We start from the raw sequence: 6,000 nt of genomic DNA, 5'->3' as shown, positions 1-6,000 counted from the left end.
CACCTAAAAAAACGTCAGACACAATGCTTATTTTCAAGACCCAAAAAATTAAAGACCTGAAGAAAGCTTTAGGTTAGAACATTCACTCTGTGATTTGATGCAGATCAATGTTATGAATATATCAAAACATGTTTTTCCAGAGCTGCACTCTTTTTAACCATTGTACATTTCTGTTATGTATTGGCTTGGAAGCTCACCTGTACAGGGAATCTGGGCTCTTCTATTGCAGGGGTTGGCAATGTGCCAAAAACACCTACAACCTTGACTTATAAGATGTTGGTGTGCTGGGGCAGATGGTGGAGGAACCACAAGGGTGCCCAGTCCTGGCTGTGGCAATGCAGCCGTGGCCTCCTCCCCACCATCTGCCCCAAGGCATGCATGCACCTGCCACCAGCAACAAGCCAGACCAGGGCTCTGTGAACCCTGGTACAGCTGTCTGCAGCCTCCTGGCTGCCTGCTACAGCCAGCCCAGACTCTAGGCAGGCCCCTGCTATCTGCTGTGCAGCCTGGGCTGCTTGCAGCAGACAGCAAGGAAGCTGCATTAGGGTCTGTGGAGCCCTGGCTCAGCTTGTTGCCAGTGGCAGGTGCACATACACCTCGAGGTGAACAGTGGGGAAGGAGCCAGGGCTGCACTGCAACAACAGGGATCGGGCCCCATATGGATCTCCCATCATCTGTACCAAGGCATGCATGCCAAACAACATGCCTTTGCATACCACCCTCTGGCAAGCATGCTGGGCTTTGCCTATCCCTGATCTATTACGTTACACTGTCTCTAAATGCATCATATATTTTAGAACTCTGCAATTACTATATGTTTCTTTTGGGCAGGAAAGTTCAGTCCTTAACAGGTAGTACCAGTATTGCTTTAGTGTATTGTGTGTGTGTGTCTGTCTGTCTGTCTGGGGTGGGGGGGAGGGTTGTATGCATACATATACAGTCAGCTACCCAAAAATGAAATGTTAAGAACAGCATGTTATTCTTTATTACCAGGGAGATAGAATATATAACTTAGTTCTATCCAGGCCCTAGTAATCCAGATTGAGGGAAATGTGAGTCCAAAGATACATAAAAAATAAAGACCTAATTATTTTGTTAAGATGAAAGCTAGAAACCTGTAAAGAGGCCACCCTTCCAGCAAGTGTGAAGGAGTAAAAGAGCAGGTGAGCTCAGATGAGCTGACAAAAGATGGATAGTTAAACCTATTTATAGTATTCTTGTACAGTGCAAACTTTATAAATACTAATTTCTTAAACAGATTATGGGTTAAAAATAGTTCTGTTTCAGAAATTTCTCTTAAGTCCAGATGGTGTCACATTACTCTAAATTCAGGGGCATGGGGGGTTTCAGTGGTTTATGGAAGTGTGAATTGCCTGAACACATCACTTCCCCATGAGGGAAATTCCTTGAAGAATTAGGGGGAAAAACAGCACTGGCTGTAGCAATATGCACTTGCAGCCAGAAAGAAGCAATCTGGCTCTTTCAGACCAACTGTGCTGATGGTCCAGAAGGAAAAGATGCCAAGCATTAGGTGGGAAAGAAAGCAGATGTGGGAGAGGAGGCCTAGCATATGTATTATCTGAGCCAAAGCCAGATAATTCCCCAGATACCTAACTACATATAACTTCCCTTCCCTGAGTGAAACTAAAATGTTCTGTGAGTCTGTTAGGGAATAAAAGGCTGATAAAGAGGCAGTTTATTTTGGTTCACTTCCTATTACTAACTCTGTAACCTTTAGAGCTTGTCTGTGTGCAGTTTGAGTGACAGGCTATCAGTGTAGGTGCCTATCATGGAAACATGTAAGAAACTCGTTGGTTTCAGAAAAAGAACATTTAGCCCATGTATTTATCTGACCATGGATCATTAAAATCAGTGCCATTTGGAGTTGCTAATCTAAGCCCTTCATGCATTATGCTAAAAATGTATTTCATGGTCCCTTTGAGCCCAATTTTGAAAGCACAAGTACTGCTTGCTTACCTTTGTGATGCAACACATTAGGGCCAGACAAAGGAGTCTTAAGTTTCAAGACAAATTAAAGGGCCAGGGCACCAATGCCACCAGCTCATGGGTGGGTAATGCATCTTGCAGTGGGACTAAGTAGTGATGTTGCTTGTTTTTATCAATCAATTTACACATCAATCCATACTATATATGGAAATCTTTGCTACACCACTGTTTGCAAAACTTGTCTCTCTTCCACTGTCCTGTGGAGGCAGGCATAATGGCAATGCCTATGTGGTGACAAGATATGCTGAGGTTACCTTGCTGGGACTCTCTGCTAATCCTCTCCAACACAATGGAAATGATCTGGGCCAGATCTGCCTTGCTTATGTCTATACCTACCAGGAAGAAGATTCTGTTTCCTTTGGTCCTGGGCCTTATACACCTGTGTAACAACCACATGATTTGTTCACCTGCATTGTGAAGGGCAATGAGAGCGAGTTTGGCCATCCCTGGTCATAAGATTGTCTAGAATTTGATCTGTTGTCTAGGATTTGACCTGTCATTGCACAGAGCAATGGCTCAGGGCAGGTACCCCCTTGTCTGTTGAATTACCTCCTTATTTCTAGTGAAGACCAGCAGTATGGAGGAAACATTGATTTAATTCTTGCAGCCCAGCTGTATTCTGCATTCCTTTCTTTAAAGGAACCTTTAAAAGGCTGACATTTTCTGGGAATTAATGAGTACCATTTGCATTATGTCCTGTGCAGCCCTCCAAGAAGGTGAGTAATAATTTCTGCTTGGCATATTGTGAGGATTTGCTCAGGAATTATAAAGCAGTTCTTTCAAATCCACGCATATAAAGGACTATAAGACTAAGCCTTAAAAGACATGTGCAACATAACCTTGATCCTTTAAAACTCCCAATTTCAGGCAGGCTTTGGATGTCAAATGGTATTTTAATAGAAGCATGATTCCCCCATACTGTCTTCAACCTCAGTGATGTCAATGGGTGTCTTGCACATGAAATGAGGTGGAATTAAAACTTCAGGGAACAGCCACCTATGGTTCCAGGACTTGCTGCACTTCCATCGTTTTACCAAGCACGATGTTGGAAAAGTACAGGTAGTGTTTCATCAGTCCCAAAGGATATCAGAACTTTGGCTATCCCAGATAATTATAATGCATTTGTATTTTCCTGAGTCTACTCGTCACAGAGTTACAAGGCTTTTCTGCTCCAAGTCCTTGCCTTTTTCCCCTCTAAGTGGCCTGCATGAATTAATCGGGAGAGCCGCTAACTCTGAGACTGGGCCTCATGGCTCCTGTTTGTCTACATAGATCAGCAGTGAATCAGAATTAGCCCTAGTCCTGATAGGCCCTTAGGTTTATAGTGAAATTTTGCAATCATAAATAATTGTAGCACTGCGGGCAGCCTTTCCAAAACAAACCAGTCCAAGGGATTACAGCATACAGCACCTTTAGGTTACTGTGGCCAAGACAAACTTAAATAGCAACCAGATCAACAAGCCCTACATGCCCCCTTCTCCTAAAATTCAATCTGTCTTTCTCTATCTGTGTGTGATGTTTTTTCAGTTCCAGCATCAACATCTTGTCCATTTGTTCTCTTCTTTGTTCATTTCTTTTTCAAAAAGTTCAGTGAACTCTTTTCTCCCGTTTCTAGTCAATCCATTGTTTCCACCTGAATAGGTGTTGCTTAATTCATATCTACAGTCCTTGATGATTCCCACTAACATATTCTTACCATGACGCCACCATCCAATCCCTTGTTCCTGGAGGGGAGCTGACCACTGTAAACCCAGAAGGCAAGGAACTCCTGGGTAGGCACAAACCAAGTCATGCATTTTGTTCATAACAGTATTACAGAATCTTTCCACATTCTCCACTATTTTAGACAGACTACAGCAGTGAATCTATTTTCTTTTCCCTCTGTGGAAAATACAGGGAACATTTCCTAATAGTAATGGATAAACTGTGCACTGGTACTTCAAGAGAAGAGGTGGAAACTCCGTCAATTATTAAGTCATTTAAAATGAGGTTAGCTATAGCACTAGAAAGGACACTATCGAGAGCAACTCTGGACTGGAAGTAAGTGGAGGAGATAGTTCAATAGGCTTTTCCCTTTTACTTTAAAGATCAGATAGCTAGTAGCCCCAGACAAGTTGTGCTGTGGTAGAATGGTGATCCCTGATATCAAACCACTTGACTACTACAACCTGCTGTTGAAAAAGCCACCAACTCTCTGGCTGTAACCACAACCTGACCCTAGAGCAGAAACAGATCCTGAAAGAAATCTGACTTAGAGAGTCATTTTCCCCCAGTGTGTACATGGGGATTTGGGAGGAAGCAGTGTCAAATACATAACTCACATTAGTATTAAACCAACAGACTATCAATAGCAGGTGAGTCTCGACATTGGGAAGAGCGGGTCTCTGCCAACTTAATTTGTTACTAAATACAAATGTTATATATCTGCCATTTGAAAAAAAAATAAATTAGAATGACTAGGAATGGATGCCTTGCGGTTAAAAAAAAGATATTGATTCATATTTATAATTCAAGAGCTTAGAAATTCCTTCGGCTTTTCAGGGTTTTTTTTTCTTTCTTTAAGAAAGAATTTGTAATATGGGCTAGATCTCATTTATAGCTATGTTTTAAGATGTTGCAATCCCTTTCATATTTGCAAAATCATTCTAAATCATTCATAATTTTTTTCCATGTCCATTTTTCTCTTTCTCCCCCTGCTTCTGATTCCTGCAGACTTGCATCATTACCCTTCCCTCTAACTTTAGCTTTCATGATTTTTCCAGTTAAAATCAGGAATGTAGTGGATCCTGATTGTTGCCTTTCTATCCAACCTGCCTTATCCAGGGTTCCTCTCCCTCCCTATCTTCCCTCATAACTGTGACTTTTTGGCAGCAATGGTTGTTTGAAAATGAGATAATTTGTGAAGGAAGGAATTAACTTTGCCACTTGCAGTCCTGATAGAATTTCAAAGAGTTTTCTGATCTCTAAATGATTTCAGGTAAGTGCTGCAGTGTGCAAGATAACCCTGGAAGAAAATTAAGTGTGCCTGCCAGATGTTACTCAGCAGTGTCGAACCATTCAATCAAGTGTCCTTGGAGCCAGATGTGAGCCACAAAAATGAAGTGAATGTTCAGAATGAAAGAACCATGTGTTGGTGGACTTGTCCAAGTCAGGCCAGGCTAGAAGAGACAAACATTAAGTCTAGACAAGTGCAACGTCTGAGCTGAATTTTCGTAGGGAAGAGTTGACAGCCTCCACTTAATGTAAATGTTGTACACTTCAAACTGCTGCTTGACACAATTGCAATAGGATTTTTGACTTTGTGGATTTAGTTCTTCCTTGTTGCTTGAATCTGAAACTGGAATGCAAGGATATGGTGAGTAAAAGGTACCTCACAGCCCATAGCCAGGTTAGAGCATACAGATGAGCATGGGCAGTATATGAGAAAAAGCCTCTGTTCCTGCTATCCTGCACTTAAATAGCATCTCTCATCAAGGGGCTTAAACCATTTTCAGTCTATAAGTTGTTCACATTTTGACTGCTGAGATTGTGCAATTGCTTACTTAAGGGATTTCAATTTTTTTTCAGTTCCCTAGCTAAATGACTGTAAGATTTTAAATGTAGGAGGAAGAATCCCATATAGCACATAATGCACTTCCAGTATTAACTTTTGGATAAAATAATTTCTCTAATAAGAAGAAAATCTTCCTTTATACTCATTTCCCCAAATAAAAAGGCCAAGATTTTCAAAATTGACTAGTGATTTTAGTTATTTCTATCCTTGAGTCACCTATTAGGACCCTCATTTTAGAAAGTAATGATCTTCCACCCAAATTCAGTTCCTTCACAATTTTTTCAAGTTGAGTGGCTAAATATTGAGGCTTTCAACCCCATCAATCACCACTTCTTGGCTTTTATGCTCATCTGATGCTTGTGAATAACAAGGAATTTGACTCCCATGAAATGCTGCAATCCACACTTGAGGTTTCACAGAAACTGGAACAACATGGGTGC

Source organism: Crocodylus siamensis, chromosome 5 (genome assembly GCF_052110815.1).
Source record: "Crocodylus siamensis isolate JL-2025a chromosome 5, ASM5211081v1, whole genome shotgun sequence".
Classification (NCBI taxonomy): Eukaryota; Metazoa; Chordata; order Crocodylia; family Crocodylidae; genus Crocodylus; species Crocodylus siamensis.
The sequence above is the reverse complement of the archived record's forward strand: the minus strand, read 5'-3'. Positions refer to the sequence as shown.